This window comes from Ischnura elegans, chromosome 6, assembly GCF_921293095.1.
Source record: "Ischnura elegans chromosome 6, ioIscEleg1.1, whole genome shotgun sequence".
NCBI classification, from domain to species: domain Eukaryota; kingdom Metazoa; phylum Arthropoda; class Insecta; order Odonata; family Coenagrionidae; genus Ischnura; species Ischnura elegans.
The window spans coordinates 4,624,921-4,643,530 of NC_060251.1; the positions used below are offsets into that span (position 1 = coordinate 4,624,921).

General features: G+C 41.5%; 1 protein-coding gene across 3 annotated transcripts in view; it reads left to right on the plus strand.

The window, feature by feature from the left end:
- LOC124160289 (spondin-2) overlaps positions 1–18,610 on the plus strand; it is a 58,947-nt gene that overhangs the window by 21,758 nt on the left and 18,579 nt on the right. The gene's annotated exons all lie outside the window — the stretch shown is intronic.

The window sequence follows — 18,610 nt, forward strand, 5'->3', positions numbered from 1 at the left end:
CTGCCGTCTCAATGCGGCGCCGGCTTCGTGGGTATTTTGGATTTACGGCTGGCCCGCAGTGACTCACAGGGCTAGGGAGCCAAAATGCTCTCACTGGCCTTATTTCCTGCGGCGTGTGCCCATTGTGGAGTAGCATGTAAATAAACATAAAGGATCTTTTTCTTATGCTTTACCAGCACGTACGAAGATATGGTATAACATCAGAAATAGAACCTGCCTATTTAAATGCAATAAGGTAGTTTCCTTCATCAAAGTAAACGAAATGCATTGATTGCTATTCGTTACCCACCATTAATGTATTCATAATATACAAATTATTTGGTTTTACAATTCCCAATTTAGACGAATGGCTATGGTAAATTTTAACCTCATTTGAAAAAGGCCAGATTGGCGCCCATGCGATGCACTCCACGTGACGTCACAGGGACCTAGTTTTTTATACGAGTAGATAGGAGTTTTACATCGCCTGAGATTACCAATGCATGTATGAGGCACAGAGCTCAGGGAAACATGTCTTAATAATCACCTATTAAAACTACCTAAGGTCGGAAAGTTTTCTTCGTTTAATAGGGTAATAATAATCCTTATTTAAGCCAAGCGCTACCTTCTAGCAGGGTACTCTGCTACCTGCTAGCAGCCTGCATCGTATCAGCGCTGCTCAAAGCCTCGCCCCAAGATCACCTCACACGGCGACAGCGGGAACCAGAGTGACGTCACTCTTGGTTTTCCCAGCATTCATTCTTAGCCGTCGCATTTTCGCGCGCTTGAAATTTTTCACTTTTCGTTTAATCGCGAAAAAAAGATATCGACATTTAAAAATCTAAAAGTTTGAAATGCGTACTCCAGGAGTATTTATCTTTCGATTTAGGCAATGAAATAATAATAGGAAACCACCCTATTCTGTGACGGGTATCAACCGTGTTCAGTGTTAATCCTTTATGCCACACGGGTAGCCAATCAGAGTGCCTCTAGTGTACTACTGCAATCAGTGCAGCGTCTCGCCAAAGCGCTCTAACCAGCGCCGGAAGTGGGCGGTGGGCAATTCATTGACCACAAGTCGACCGTCTCGGGAATGGAAACAGCGGGAAAGACATGGCGAAGAATACAACGTAAACAAAAATATATCAAAGCGAATATTATGCTTAAGATTCAATAGCTAAACGTTGCTTATAGTATTAATGGATTTGGTAGTTTGATGTCAACTAACGCCTAAAGTCAAAGAAAAATAAGGACATTCTGAGTGGACAAGAATGTCATTGCTTACATCAAGCCGCTGGATGTGATTAAAAACATTGAAAAATTAGGTACATAATTGTACCATCATCGCAAGTCACAATCCTAAGATTGGTTTAACGAAGCTCTCGATTTATCTCTCCCATCCGCTAGCCTTTTCATAGCGACGTATTTCTTCCCTTTTACATCCTTTAAAACCCTTTGTCCTGTGTAACTCATTCGGGGCCGTTCCATGCGCTTCTTTCCTTCCACCTGTCCTTCTATGATTGTCTTCATCAGGCCATCATACTTCATAATGTGGCCAACCAAGTTCCGTATTCTCCGTAAGGTTTTTAGAAGACTTATCTTTCCTCCCACTCTTCGTAGCACTTCCTCGTTACTTCTACGGTGGATCCATTTTATCTTCATCATTCTTCGATAGCACTACGTTTCGAACGCTTCCACTCTCGACTGTATAGCTGTAAACGCCCAAACCTCGCTTCCATAGAAATATATTGTCCATATATAGCATCGTTACCTTGGTTCTATGCTTGTATTTATAGCTATGAGAGGATTCTTCCCACTATAGAATTATTCCCTCAACCTGTGCGATTCTTCTGATTGTTTCTTTCTTGCTTCGGCCATCGTTGGTAATTCGGCTTCCGAGGTAAAAAGGTCTTTCACCTCTTCAAGCTTATTCCTCCCTAGGCTAATGTTTGCCTAAGCCTCCTCTCTTTTGCTCTTTACTAATATCTAAGTCCTCTTTTTGTTGGTTTTCAGGTGATATATGGCCATCTTCTTTTCCTTACTTGTCAGAGTTCTCTTCAGATCATTCTCTGTCTCGGCTATGACTGCGATGTCCTTAGCAAATAGCAGCATATCTCTCCGTCGATGTTGACACCCAAAGCCTTCTCTTTGATTTCATTGATGGCTTTCACGAGATGAGCATTGAAAACTACTGGGGACGGTGCACACCCTTGTCTCACTTTTTTTCTTATTCTCGTTTCTGCACAGTTGGGTCCACGTTTTGTCACAGCTAATTGTTTTTTTACTAACTGCGCGCAACCATACGATAATTTTACAGCACTCCAATTTCTTTCATGAATTGTAAGCATTGAATTCCGATCCACGTTACTAAACGTAGAACGTAAGGTATGTCTCCTGTTCAGTACATATTGGAGATGGTTTTGTACAATGGAGTTAAAGTCTTCTCTCCTGTATTTTTCATGAGCTCTGCTGAAATATCATCTATTCATGGGGCCTTATTCTTTCGCAGGTCTCTTATAGCACCATCAAATTCTGATCTTAAGATGCTCGCTCCCATGTCATCCTTTTCTACTTCGCTTTGATAATTTTTGAGCTAAGTTAACTTCCGTGGCATTAATCCTCTGAGTATATTTTTCCATTTCTACCTTCACTTTGTCTTTTTTTCAATCAGAATATTTCTATACTTGTCTCAGATGTATTACATCATATACTCCACTCCTTGAAACGGTTTCTTACTATTCTCATGGCCGCTTCCATATTCCCTTGGGTGAAACAAAATTTACGCATAGTTCATTAGCGTCTGAAAGCGGCCAGCTCTGCAACTACTTGAAGACGTCCAGCTTACAAAATATTGCCCTCGCAATGCTCTCATACAACCTTGAATTTTCAAGCCACAAACCCCTTGTTCCGGAGAAATTAATCGTATTCGTCGCAGTATGACAACGCGTGAAAGACCCAAAGTTGAATTCTTCCCCATATTCTCCGAAGTATGCTTCGCCCACGTCTCACTTACAATAGAGATTTCTCTCATGGGGTGTGAAGACATCCTACACATTAAGAATTGAAACTGCCCGAAAGCACAAGTGTTACGGTGATGTAGCGGGTAAAGTATCCTGCAACGGACCAATAAGCCTACGGATTAAATTTACGTGACGGTTGATTTTATTCTTAAACGTATTGTGGACATTTTTCCGGTCATTAAAACTTCTCAGCACCTAGTGTGAGGTCCAGAAAATGTCACATGACTGTTCAATTGCTAAGCGCCTATTTCTTTGTTGAAACTCAACTCCTACCTTCCATTTGGGGAGTTGACTTAATAGTGAATATTGACTATAATTTCCGCATCGCCCAGCCCCGCTTTACTTCCCCCAACCATCAGCTTCAAAGCGCGATGAATCACAGTCTATGATTCTTCCTCTAATTAAGGGGAAAACTTCTGTCTCTTTCTATCCTTCTATCCTGCACGCCAGTCGCCACAAACACAAATAGGGTGCGACCCAACATGTGGAGACGCGCAGAGTGAAAGGGGATGGAGAGGACAACTGCAAAAGCTATCCCGGTGAAAAAAATGAACATGGATTGTTAGACATAAAAAAGTAACGAGATCTCGTACAGTTGTTTCGACGCATTTACCTAGTGTTCCTCCCTCTGTTCGCTTGAGGTGTACTTTTTGTTAAACTGCATTGACAAATGAATCATATGCCTCCCGGCTTGTCATTATCACCCACTCTAGATCCACTCTGCCAGCATGTAAGGAAAGGAGGGAAGAGACAGTGGCGCAGCGAGAGGGGGGGAGAAATTTTGAAATTTAATTCATTTTACCTAGTGGATTAGTATTACTTAGAGAACATTGTTAGGATTAATCAAATATTCCCCAGAAAACCGTTAAGCTCGCCATTTTGGACCATAAATCTTAAAAAAATTTCTGGAGGAGAGCCCCCGCAAATCCCAATCACCCTGGCGGGTACGCAATACCCCCACACCCCAAAGTGTTAGTTGCGCCTGAAACCCCCCTAGTCTTATTTTTTGGCTGCGCCCCTGGGAAGAGGGACTAATAAGTGTCGCGAATCGTGAAACGAGCAGCTCGGCTGGCGGCAGGGAGGCGGGAGGCAATGTTTCGGCATGAAGGAATAGGGTGCTTTCCTATTATTTTTTTATTGCATAAATTGCATTGCGTAAGATTAATACTCCTGGAGTACGCATTTCACGCTTTTAAGTTTTTAGATGACGATATCTATTTTTCGCGATTAAATGAATTGTGAACATATCAAGCGCGCGAAAACGCGACGGCTAAGTATGAATGCTGGGAAAAGCCAATGTGACGTTATTCTGGTTCCCGCTGTCGCCGTGTGAGGTGACCTTGAGGCGAGGGTATGTGATGCGCTGCGATACATGCTGCATGCTGATAGCAGGTAGCGCTTGGCTTAAATAAGGATTATTAATACCTTATCAAACGAAGGAAACTTTCCAACCTTAGGCAGTTTTAACACGTGATTATCAAGAGATGTTTCCCTGAGCTCTGTGCCTCATGCATGCATTGGTAACCTCAGACGATGTAATGCTCCTGTCTACTCGTACAGAAACTAGGTCCCTGGGACGTCACGTGGAGTGGCATAGCATGGGCGCCAATCTGGCCTTTTTCAAATGCGGTTAAAAATTGACCATTACCATTCGTCTAAACTGGGAATTCTAAAATCAAATAATTTGTATATTATGAATACACTAATGGTGGGTAACGAATCGCAATCAATGCCTTTCGTTTTATTTGATGAAGGAAACTACTCAATTAAGGTACGGCTAAACAATTGAAGTATTTCAATGGAGCTCTCAAATATTCTGTTCTCCTAAGGAAACGTTTTATTCGGGTCGAAAAATTCAGCTTACAAAATAACTGCATTAAGGCCCTGCAGGCACCTCAGGCACGGCTATCCGACGTCACACGAACCTGAAACTTTTTCACATTTTTTCTCTCACCATTTCGCGCATTTTGAGACCACAAATTCTTAAATCGGATCATTAAAAAAAGGAAGCGCCTGCCTACTTCACCGATGAATCCGTCCATCTTCAATTCTAGTCAACCCGTCAGCGCCCACGGGTGACATATGGCACCCAGTGCAGTGCTGAGCCAATATTCCGGCAATGCATTTAATATGTGAATTTTAGCGTACATTTCGGTGCACATGCTTTGTAGAAGGTTTCCTCTATTATTCAGTCAGTTTGAATTGTGTTCTTTGTGTTAAGTTCTTATGTATCATATTTTTTTAATGTGATATATGGGGGATTAAAAAAAAACAACTTTGGGCGCTGACGGGTTATTTAGTGCCAATCACGTAAGTAAAGCTTCAAAAGGGAGTGGTAGAGAAATATTCTACTATTTCTGACGCGCATTTTGTTAGGAAATACCCGTCGGCTTCCTGGAAATATTTTTCACATGGCTATAATACAATGTCAGTATTAGGCGAAACAATATAACTCACGGGGTATTAAAAATAAACCATGTCGCACCTCATAATTGGAAAGGGAACATGAAGTCAGCCAGAAATGAGAGAAAAAGTTGCAATAAACGGTAATACATCGAATCGCAGGAATAAAATCTCATAATTGACGAGTATTTCTAAAGATAGAGGAAAAAAAACTCTCCAAGGAGCCCGAAGGAAAACACAGTGGGGTGAAATCGAAAGAAAATGGCCAAAAATTCAAAAACGTTTATTTTTTTGAGCCGCGAATTTGAAACATCGCATAAATATTGTCGCATAAAATTTTAATATATTTCCCGATTTGTTCTTTCCTATGCTCTCACGTTTACAGTTTATATGTGGTCAAATTTGAACTTTAGCGAAAAACGACCACCCTCGATTTTTTCTGAAATTTGCCAAATTTATCCTCTTTCTGTGGTTTCACGAATTTAGTTATTGACAAAATTGTTGCACTGTCTTGACGAACACTACTTTTTTCCATATTAATGTTTGTCACATATTATATTTTATTCTTAACCATAGATATTAGACAAAATGGTGGAGTCTGCTTGCAGCCATGTATTTTACATAAACGTAGAGAGAAAGTGGATACTTCCCCCGAGTGACATGTACCACACCTTCTATGAGCCTTTTCGTTGTGAACCTGAAGTAAAGACCAGCTCATGCTGGCAAACCCAAATTTTACATCGTTCTTTCTGTCGTACGGTCGAATCCGGTTCTGACCAGCGGTGGCGGAGAGTGCGGTGACGCGGAAAGCGTGTGGATGCGATAGGTCCACGTTTTATTTTCTAATTTTGATCATCGATTTAACATAAATAGAAAATAGGATAGTCGCCATAGAGTAAAATTAATAAAAATTGCTGCGAATGACACGTAATATGTAATAGCGGAGCTCTGCAAGAGGGATACCGAAAGACCTCCAACAAAGATCAATCCCATTTATTCTCTGAATCATTTTGCAGCCTAGCTTTTCTTTATCGTGGTCGGTCTCTGCACTTCTTTCGCGCCTATTGGTGAGGTTTAGTTATAGCATTATATCTAAATATTAATGGCAAAATATTTTGCGAGTTGACGGTTTTTTATCTGCCATATCTTGAAACCGAGACGTCAAGATATGAGCAAGATGCACTCGAGAAATGAAGCTAAGAAGGGTTGAATTTCCATACGACTGCTATCATGGACGAAATTTATAGTTTTTTTTGTTGAGGCAGCAATCCTGCCAGAGTTTTAGGGAAAATGAAACATCCTGCAGTGAAACAATAGCCCCTCAGTAAATTTTAATAAGTTTTGTTGAGATTAGCCTCTGTTTATATTTATTTTTTATTTTTTATCAACATTGATAAATAATTAATTAAATTAATTATTAATGAAAATAAAACAACATTTTAAGTGCTACTTAAGGCTAGCATTCATTTTAACTTTTGACGTTTATGTTTCCGTTGTACTTGAATATACAGGTTTCGTACTTTTTAAGTTAGGGGGCGAGGCTCCCCGTGGCACCACTGAAACGCCGCCCCTTATGCTCATCTCCCCCTGATGTACTTTACTTCATCTTGTTTGGATTATCCATTTCCGACATTTTTATTCCACCGATGAAAATTTTCATGTTCCCAGTTTCAGTTTATGCTTGGCTCACTTTGGAAGGAAGTATGTACTTCAAATAATTACACGCGTTCCTTAATCGTTGACTCAACGAACTTTCACTCTTAATTTTTAATCCTCAACTGTTCTACTATGAAACAGCTTTTGTGGGAGATCATATGTAGACCAGTTGTTTACCTGGCTTTATAAAAAATAATAAATAATATTAAATATTCTGCCTCTTACCTTTCCATCTATTTTGGTAGGTAACAGCGATATCTTACGGTGTATTTTCTAACATGCAACTTTGCTTGTACTTTGGAAATTATTTATGTTACGTATTTGTTGTTGTGCATAATATTTGTCGTGCGGTGTGCATGTGGGGATTGTGTTGCACCAAGCACGCTGGTGATTGGTCACCCCCTGCCATACACTGTAGAGGTGGCTTGCAGGGTTTAATGTAGATGAGTGAAATGGAGGGCTCTGGTACCCAAAGAGGTATGTGACTCTTTGCGCTAGCTGTATGTTTTTGCGTTTCTTTCTTTCGGATTTTCACGTAGAAAACTCGGATGGAGGGAGGACATATTTGCTTTCCTTTGATAGTATTATATGGAAATGGTACTTAAAAAATTTGCATGTAGCTAGTGGGTTGGGAAATACTGTAATGTTAATGTAGTAGATTAGGATACGCAGTACATATTTCACGTACGTGAATTGGCAGTGCTGATAAAAAAAATCAATCTAGTGCTTGACGTTGGAACTATATCTGTCCCACTGTATTTCGGTACGTTAGGAGTTTCGGAATTGTGCTGCTCTTGGTTAGCGATGGAAGGTGAGTGAACAGCGAGGGTAGAATACAATTATGACGCGGAACAGGGGTTCGTGATTGCATCCGTCAGTACCTCAACTTGAGAAGAGGCAAAATGGAATGGTCCAACATAACTTCGGCGGGTGGAGTAAAACAGCCAGAACAGAGAAATGGAATTGTTTGAGCGAACCCTCAGACCATGCGAGATATATCTATGTGCTTTTAGGGGATGAAAAAATACCCTGTTCCCATTCCATTCACCTCTCGTGCACACTACCCCACCCATCACCAGTTAACGTCATCATGAATCACTTCCCTTATTCCCTACGACAACCCTCCACCCTTTCCTCATCTCAAAAATACAGGAACTCTCCCCTCACCCCTAGCCCAGTGGGCTGTTATCCAAGAATCAAGTACCTTGGAAGTGGCGTTATGTGCAGACGCTGGCGACCACGAATATTACTAAAGATGATCCTGAAGCCGGCCTCTGGATATGCTGTCAACCACCGCGCATTTAAATAGGTTTACAAAAGTCGCCACTCGCGTCGCTGACGGACAAATTGATCCGAGTTTCGCGGGGAAATTAGGAATAATTAGGGGTGTTAACCGAAATTAAGATCCTGTTAAGATGAAGATCAATGTTATTTATCAAACTCATAATTTTTAAATACTATTACTCGCAATTACTGACATTACAATGCAAAATTATGAAAAAAAAGTGGATCGCATTGCACTCATCACCGCGCCGCGGACATTTTTGAAAAGCGATTAAAATGCGACCACAGTGGCCACAGAAATTCAGCCTTCTATGAGGTGGAGTTGGCCCTCCGCTATGCAATCCCCTTGCCTGGCTTGGTCGAGATAAATTAGTGTCGAAATAAGTTATAGTGAATTTGTCATGTTGAAGACGGAGATATTGTCAACTGACGTCATGGCCTACCCGGGAGAGGTCGTGTCTTTGCTCATCGGCATGACGTAAATCAGAGGTCAGGGTGGATAAAATTTTTGAATCAGCGCTAAGGAACCGGAGTTAGTTTTAGTTGCTCGGTGACCATGTGAGGAGTGTGTCGAATTTTGATGCTTGGAGTAGTGTACCTTTTCCGGAAAGTGAAGTTTTATTACCTAACGCTAAGATAGTGATTTGTGCATGTAATGAACGTGATTTTTTTCGGTGAGTACCGTGAAGAAGTGAGCAGTTGGATATGATCTAAATTTTGAAATCGTTGAATCAGTGCATGGTATGGTGTTGAAAGTGCGTTCGATGGTGTATAAGTATGGAAGTATATCGAGCGAATAGTGTGATAGTGTGCTTATTGGTACCGGGAGAGTCATTGAAGAGAATCAATCTAGTCTGCGGTCCACGAATATTAGAATATAGCTTCATTCCCGTAGAGTGAGGAAAAACGGCCCCCCGTCATAGGTAATTCGACTAGTTATAATAATCATCGCATTTGGAAACTAAATTTTACCTGAATATAGGCATTGTTTTATAAGAAAACCATCATATTGACTTTATGAATGACATCGGCTACATATGTTAAAATATTTCTTGACCTACACTCCAAGAAATATTTAAACATGATGCGTAGTTTTCCGCGGCGTTGTCTAGATGATGTCTCCATGTTCCTGGGTTTCACCGCGTGGATTTTCTTTGTGACAACAGTTTCGCCGGTATTCCAACCGGCGTCTTCAGGTCGATGTGAAACCCAGGAACATGGAGACATCAATATTTTAACATGTATTAAACGAGGTCAAGATAAGGAGGAAATAAAATATATAATCGGCTACTCGTAGATTTCTTTGCGCGGTGCGTCTATGGTCAAATTGAATGTAGTATTTTTTCTGAACGATACAGCAGTAGATTTCACTGCTGTTCGCGCAAGATTCAGCCTTACGTCCTTACTCAACGCACGATAGGTACTTCACATTGTAGTAGGTGTTGACTTGAACTGAGTGTTGGCAAATATAAAGATGGTTAAATTACACTGTGTGTGGATACATAATAAATATCTGATACCGCGACGTATGCTGTGATAACCTGTCTTATGCACATATTTGCATTCGCACATATTTAAATTCAATATACATATAATGATGTGGCCATTTTTTTCTTTTTTAAGCTAACTGAAAATGAGTTTATCCCCCTCTTCTAGTATAGATAAATCATCTAAGACTATGGATAAGCAGGGTACGCTTAGTACATAGAATTTTGCAAATCGCGTAATGGAAAGTTCATAATCCGTGGATAAAATAAATTGGAAAGCTCCGGGATTCGTCAAAAACTGCTACGGGCTTACAGAAAGCGTCAAACAATATATATATATATATATATATATATATATATATATATATATATATATATATATATATATATATATATATATATATATATACTACTATATATATATAATATCCTGCGAGCCATCACGAGGGTGTTTGGCATGGGAAATTCAATCACCAGCTTTTAGCATGCAATAGGATCCCCACACACACAAGTATGTTTGCAGCCGGTAGGTACTCGGAGGCTGCGCGCTAGCCCAAGATTGCTTGCGCACTTAAGAAAAGATATCCTTCAGTACGACAAGGAGAGAATCATATTAGAACCCCTCTATATTTTAAGGTCCGAAAGGAACGTTAAATTTGGGTGGCTTGCGGGGTAGTATGAAGAAATAGATAAGAGAGGCAAAGCCGAATTTTCGCCTCCGGAAGAATAGCCCGGCCGATTTTACGTGTATATTCCTGAATTTTCCTGACATGCGCCGCGCCGTCGCCTATCGTGACAGTGACGTCTGTTGACAGTTACGGTCAGCGATGGAGTCAAACCAAATTTGAGATTAGCTGATCTTAATCCACTCAGATGCGACTATATGGGATGGGCCTGGGCGCCCGACCCCATAAACGGGAATCGATGGTTGCATCATTGCAGCCAGCGACCAGTTAAATGAGGAATATTAGGATTTACGTATGCTCGTGTGCGCTGAAAAATTGCTCATTCTGAAGTGTGTAATATATTCCCATAGTAAGGGAGAAAAGGTGACAACAACGGGTCGCGGTGAGGAGCCACTTCCGTTTCATAGTTGGTTCCACGCAACGACGATAAATGCAGGTCATATTTCTCGTCGTCTAGGAAAGACTCTTCATCTAATTTACTTGGTGTATTTAGCCTTTAATTTTCTCCACCCTCCGTAAAGATTCCCATCCTAACTCGCCCAACACATTGCAAACGCTGCACTTTTTCTCGTAACAGTTCATCATAAATCTGACCACCCTACGCTGTACTTCGTTGATTTTAACTCCCAACACCCTCCCCCCTTTTAGTCCTACTTAAGTCATATTTAATAAGAGTCCCACTCGCTCGCAGCGTTTTCCAAGTGAGGCCTTTCCAAGTGAGGTCAGATAGCCCTGTCTCTTTCACCATTGTATGGCATATTTCGAGGATTATTTTTACAAAACCCTCTTTACGGTTGGCTTTCCCGCATACTTTGCGTATTTGTTTTCCTCCAGAAGAGATACCGAGTAATGGTGAGCCCTAAGGGGGCCTCCAATCCTCCCCCTCAAATTTTTTCCCCTTTTTGCGAAATCAGAAGGCGAGGCCGATAGATTTACAAACAGAGAATTCGGTTCGATTACTCAACATTTATTTAAAAGTTGAAGAAATGAGTGATATCCATTCAGTCATAAGTGCACAATTATTAATAGTCGTCGGATTTATTAGTGTGGATGAGTTCATGTACCAATTACTTTCCACCTGGTCCTCGGAGCTAATTTTTGTTCGCACCCCCACCGGGAGGAAAGCGTATTTGATTTTAATCTCGTAATTTCCCACATTTTTTCTTGAACAAACAACAGAAATTAGAAAACTATGATATGCGAGGTGAGGTGGAGGGATGGGGGGGACTATTGGAGTGATGGGTATAGGGTTATATATAGTGGAGGGGAAGAAAGCCAGCGAGGGGTAGCTTTAGTATTAAACGGGAAGATGGGTAAGCGTGTGGTAGGTATAGACCAGGTAAGCGATAGGATTCTGGTGAGGTGAGGCGCGGCCCACCAACCTTGTGGTGGTCCAGGTTTACATGCCCACTAGCAATCATAGGGAGGAAGAAGTAGACGAGGTGTATGAACAGCTCGAGGAAATAATTAGAGACACACCGGGTAAGAAAAATCTGGTAGTGATGGGGGACTGGAACGCCTCAGTCGGGGAAGGGAGGGATGGAAACGAAATAGGAGATTTTGATCTAGGAAAACGGTACGACAGGGGAGAGAAAGCAGCAGAATTTTGTAGGAGAAACAAATTATTCATCACAAACACATGGTTCAATCATCATAAAGGGCGAAGGTACACGTGGAAAAGTCCAGGGGATGCGGGGAGATATCAAATAGACTACATTATGGTAAGACAGAGGTTTAGGAACAGTGTGAAAAACTCGCGCAGCTTCCCTGCAGCGGATGCGGATTCGGACCACAATCTAGTGCTCATGAAATGCAACGTAAGATTCAAAAGACTTATGAAAGTTAGGAAGGCGAAGAAATGGAACGTAGAAGCCCTGAAGGGGAGTATGAGGAGAGAATATCAGGAGCTAGTGGACATTAGTATACGGGAGATTGAAAGTACCAAGACGGTAGAGGAAAGATGGGATAATATAAAAACGGGAATAGTCAAAGCGGCGGAGAAGTCAATTGGTTACGTTGACAGTAGAAGGATAAAGAAGCCGTGGATAACGGAGGCAATGGTAAATGAAATGGAGGAGAGGAGGAAGTGGAAGAACGTGGACACAGAACAGGGCAAAAGAATGTATAGGGAATTGAATAATCGATTACGACGTGAAACTAAGAGGGCAAGGGAGGCTTGGTGGAAAAGACAGTGCGAGGAAATGGAAAAGTTCCAGAAGGATGGAGAAGTAGGCGCGTTGTACGCCAAAGTTAAGTCGCTATCGGGCGGCAAAAGAGGACAAGCCATGTCTAAAATTAAGGCTAAAGATGGGAGGATGCTAACCGAGCGAGAAGAGGTACAGGGTAGGTGGAAGGAATACGTGGAGGACCTGTATGACGGAACGAACAGACCAGAGAGATTGACTCTAGAGGAGGAAAGTGCAGTGGAGGAGGATAATCTTGGGCCGGAGATATTAGATTCAGAAATAGAGAGATCACTCCGTGATATGAAGGCTAGGAAAGCAGTAGGCGTGGACAACATCCCGTGTGAGCTTCTGAAGAATCTAGGGAAGGAAGGTAAGAAAAGGTTTTTCGAACTAGTGCGCAAGATCTATGAGGAGGGATGTTGGCCGGAGGATTTCGTGAAGACGGTTTTAATTCCGCTTCCGAAAAAGAAGAAAGCTGTGGAATGCGGAGATTATAGGACTATCAGTCTAATATCCCATGCGGCTAAAGTAGTGCTGAGGATATTGAACAGACGAATGGAGGCGAGGGCAAACGAGTATTTGGGCGAAGATCAGTTTGGTTTCAGAAAAGGGAAGTCAACTCGTGATGCAATAGCAATAATGAGGGCCCTCGTGGAGAGGAACCTAGAATATGAGCAGGACGTATATGTGTGTTTCGTGGATTTTGAAAAAGCGTTTGATAGGGTGAACTGGGTAAAGTTAATGGATATTCTCAAGAGAATAGGTGTAGACTGGAGGGATAGACGACTGATTTGTAATCTGTATATGGCCCAGACTGCGCAAGTGAGGATAGCGGACGGAGAATCTGGGTGGGCAAGCATTGGCCGAGGTGTGAGGCAAGGCTGTCCTCTATCGCCACTGCTCTTTAACGTGTATGCTGAAGAGATGGTAAGGGAAGCGTGGGATGAGTTAGAAGCTGGGATAAAAGTGGGAGGAATGATGTTCAAATCAGTGAGATTCGCGGATGACCAGGCGTTGATCAGTCAGTCAGCAAGGGGGCTTCAGGCCCTAGTGGATGCGTTATACGAACGTTGCGAGGAGTTTGGGATGAGGATTAATCACAAGAAAACTAAGGTAATGCGGTTTTGTAAAGCATCACGAGCGAGGAATGTGAGACTCAAGATAAAGGTGGGTGGTGAAAAACTTGAGCAGGTTGAGCAATTCAACTATTTAGGCAGTACGTTAGAGGAAAACGGATACAGTAGTAAGGACATCAGGAAGAGAATAGCATTAGCGAAGGAGGCGTTCATGAGCAGGAAGGAGCTTCTGAGAGGATCGTTGTGTAAGAGTTTAAAGAAAAGGTTAGTGAAGAGTTTGGTTTGGAGTGTAGCTCTCTACGGTGCGGAAACGTGGACTCTGAGGAAAGAAGACGAGAGATGATTGGAGGCGTTCGAGATGTGGGTATGGAGAAGAATGGAGAGGGTGAAATGGACGGAGAGGAAAAGGAACGACGAAGTGCTGGATATGGTTGGCGAGGAGAGAAAGCTTTTAGATGAGATACGCAGAAGACAGAAGGTTTGGAGTTAGTGCTTAGCGGTGAGGGGATGTTGAAAATGGTGTTGGAGGGTAGAATGTTGGGGAAACGAGGGAGGGGAAGGAAAAGAATAGGATTTTTAGATAGATTGAAAGAGAGTAGGCCTTACAGTGAATTAAAGAAGGCAGTGCTGGAAGGAAAGGGAGGCTCCCAGATCACCTCTTTAGTACTCCATGGAAACCTACCTTAATCGGTAGAATACTATAATAATAATAATGATCATCGATTGAATTTCAATTATTTGTCTTACTCTATGTCTTATCTATGTAATTATTTGTCTTATCGCGTCGATCACCTGGGCACATAGGCGGATCTAGGGGGGAGGGCACGGGGGCACGTGCCCCCCCCCCCCAGAACCTTAAAAAATATGGAAGACTTTAATTAAGTCCCATTATCATTGCGATCGTTTTGTATTACGAGGTAACCTTGTGCCCCCCCCCCCCCCCCCCCCGAGCAAAATCCTGGACACGACCTTGGGTGTGCCCCCCAGAAAAAAATCCTGGATCCGCCCCTGCCTCGGCATGTTTTATATCGTGGAGGAAAACTTCGCCTTCGCTAATATTCTCTGTAAGCCAGCTCTCTGTTCATATAACCACGTCTGCGTCTTGAAATATATGCTCGATTTTAGCGCATTTTTATTTAACTCTCCGGCAATTAACTACGTAAAGTTTAATGTCATAAATTGTAGATTGAGTTTTAGCTGATTCTTTTCCAGGCTTTGTGTATAAGGTGGGCCAATTATCCTGGAAGTGCTTATCACACTTGATATAATTGCTCCCCCTGGAGTACGCGTTTTGGAATTTTCGCTATTTTCCGGCATTACCGCTGCTAAGTTTTTTAATGTAATAATAAAATCTTCGCAATACGGTTTACCTCGGAGGCTACGTTTAATATAATAACTTTACTCGTTTAAATAATTCAGTATAAATGTTTTCTTTAATTCATCTGTATAGATCATGTTGATGTGAAGAATGCCTGTTTTAATTTATGAAAAAAGAATTATAATTTCGGATTTGAACCCTCCCAGAACTTCACCACAACTACCGCGCTCAGTGTAGACCTACTTGACTACGGAGCCTCGTATAGCCATAGCAATGTATAAACGTCGAGTCCACATATGAATCTAAAGAGAGCCCGAAAGAAAACAATCCGAGGGCCCAACGTGTGCATGGACGTGAGTTTCCTTAGTGAATTCCATCCGCTAATCTTAATTCCGATCTGGATTTTGCTGTTGGTGTTCGACTCAGCTACCGTACCTCACAATCAGTCGTGTTCGCGTCCGTCCTCGTCGGCTCGTGGTGCGGTGAAGGCGAAGGAATCAGATTGCTGCATGTGCCAAACTGACCTCGCCCCATCAGTTACGTGAGTGTCGTGGGTGTCTACATCATATTGAAAATAGGTTCATCCTCGTATGGGGTCAACATCCTCTCTTCTCTAGCTTTCCTCGCTTTGCGACAAATCTCGTTCCTTATTCTTATTTTTACTTCCTCAGTTTTCGCATTCTTATGTTTTCGCCGTTCTCCAATGAGGTCTAGGACTTCATTCGTGGTTTATGGCTTTTTCTGAACTAATTTTTCTCTTATAGAACGTCTCTAGCGGACTCCTGAAGCCCACTTATGATATTTGTCCAGCTATTCTCCACTGATTTTATAGTCTGATCTAATCCTATCTTCCTCTCCAATACTTCTTGAAAGGCCTTTTGATTTGTTGTCTCCTTAAGTTTCTCTAATTGCCATGAGTTCTTCACTGATTCCTTTGTTTTCTTGAATTTCAGATGGCATTTCATCATCACTAGATTATGATCACTGTCGATATCGGCCCCCGTGTAGCTTTTAGAGTCCCTTATCTGGTTCCGAAACCTCTGCTTCACTAAAATATAATCTAGTTGAAATTTTATTTTGTCTCCTGGCATTTTCCATGTATATCTTCTTCGCATGTGATTCTTAAATTGCGTGTTGGCAACCACTAGTTTGTGTTCTGTGCAGAATTGCGGAAGCCTTTCTCCTCCTTCATTTCGATTTCCTAATCCATATTTTCCTGTTATTCTTCCATCCTTAACTTCGCCGACGACAGCGTTCCAATCACCTGAAACAATAAGGTTTTCCTCACCCCTTACCTGTCTGATTACTTCCCTGATATCATCGTAGACGTCTTCAACTTCTTCATCGGTGCAGTCTTTTTCATTGGCATGTAAACCTGTACCACCTAACGGTATAAACCGTTTTTCTCTAATTTTACCATAAATAATTTTTCAATGTACCGTAGGAAGCTTTTCACACACATTCTGACGCTCTTCACGAGCATTATCCCAGCTCCAGGATTACAGTTTAGAGATCCTCTGTGTATAATCCTTAAGTTTTAACTCCATAAGTCTACCTCTTTTTGTCACTTCATTTCGCTGATTCCTTGCACGTCTGAGATTAATCTTTGCATTTCCACCTTAAAATTTTCTAGCTTAACGATGGTCCTAAGCAGTGGCGTAATCAGGAATATGCTTTTTGGGGGGGGATTCAAAATTTTCCCGTACTTGGTTTATTGTAAATTAAAGATCTCTTTTCAAGCTGACACCTTCAAAGCTAATTTCCTTAATGTTCTTTAACCTCCACCTTGTAGTAGGCAAGGATTCCAATTTCCTTGAGTAATAAGAGGCATTATCTACCACTATAATTGATCCTTCGGGTAAGTTTGCAAGAAGTGAGTGCTCAAACCATCTCTCGTAACACTCGCCACCCACTTCTTCATGCTCATCCATTGAGTTCTTTTTGTGAAGAAACACATGCGATGCTCATTTTATGAACCCATTTTCCATTCCTGAGTGTATAATTGCGAATCGTCCTCCTCGGGAAGTGGGGGCCAAGCCCAGTATTTAGTCCAGCAAGGAAAGCTTAACGCGGATTTTCTAATTGTTTGTTTCGCAAACTAATGTTCACTATTTGTCCAAGATTAATCCAACTTTCGCCTGTAAATACACTCGTCCTGTGCTCGCGACGATATTTTTTAAGCTGCCTTAAATAATTGTGCCACCAACGAATAATATCATCCCTATAGTTGCGCCCCTGGCGATGTGCCCACGCAATGTGGACATTTTCCTTATATTTGAAACTTCGTATGGCCCATTGCAGTGGCGCAGAGAGGGGGACTTGGGGAATAAACAACCCCCCCCAGAGCTCAGAGAATTTTTTTAGTTTAATCCATTTCACTTAATTGGATTAATATTACTTATAGAATAGTGTAAATATTAATAAAATATCCCTCAGAAAGCTGAAAAACTCACCGTTTTGAACCATTTCTATTAAAAATTTTCTTGGGGAGGGCTCCCGCACCTCCCCCCTTACCGTGGCGGGTATTCCACACCCCCAGACACCCCAGCGTTTTTCGCCTTAAACCCCCCCCCCCCCCCCCTATCCTTAATTCCTAGCTGCGCCTCTGGTCCATTGGATGTCACGTGACTATTGAATTCTAAAACATTTATTTCTATGATTAAATATAACTTCTACTTTGTTTTTCCTCTGGGGCAGATGACTGTCGAACGAAATTTGACTGCATTTTAGGCGTCCTCCAGACCTTCTTTCAATACAACTTACCATTAACCGCACATGTGATGTGATGTATACGGCCTCTTCCTCCTTATCTCACAAGAGTTCGCAAAGCAGAGCGAAAGCAGATATTTAAGCCACCTTTAAGCCTTGGAGAATCTGTTTTCTAGTTTTAATGCAGCATTGCAATGATCTGGTGCAACATTATATTTCCAGTTATAGTTTCCCGTGTTTTATATTGCAATGACTCAAAATACTTCCAGTGCTGAAATTCTTTAGAATGAACTTTTGATGTTCAAATTGCATGATGCAAAAACTGATGATGCATTTTAAAGAAACTTTTGATGCTCAAATTGAGCTTGTATAATTGCTTTCGAATGGTTCCATCAATTTGGTCAACAACCGATTGGTCTTGTAACATTAATTCTCAAATGGATGGTGTAAATATACCTTTGAAAGCCTCATAATTACAGAAGAATTGAATTATAATCACATATGATTCCTGCAAACCCATACTTGAATCCGAGAAGTAGAGCTGGATTATAGAATATGTATCTGAGCTTAGCTTTAAATGTCTTATAAAATCCATAACCTGGCATGAAATGAGAATCAGAAAAAGTATTAACTGAGATATTTATCCATATCCAAGTGAGAGATATAACTCGAAGAAATTTAATTATTGTGAAAGTAACTAGGTCGGTATAAATTTACTCCGTGCCTTAGTAAACAGGAGAGGATTAATTTTTATTCTGGATTTTTTTTCGTTTTTATCGAAATAAAATTAATATTACCTTGACTAG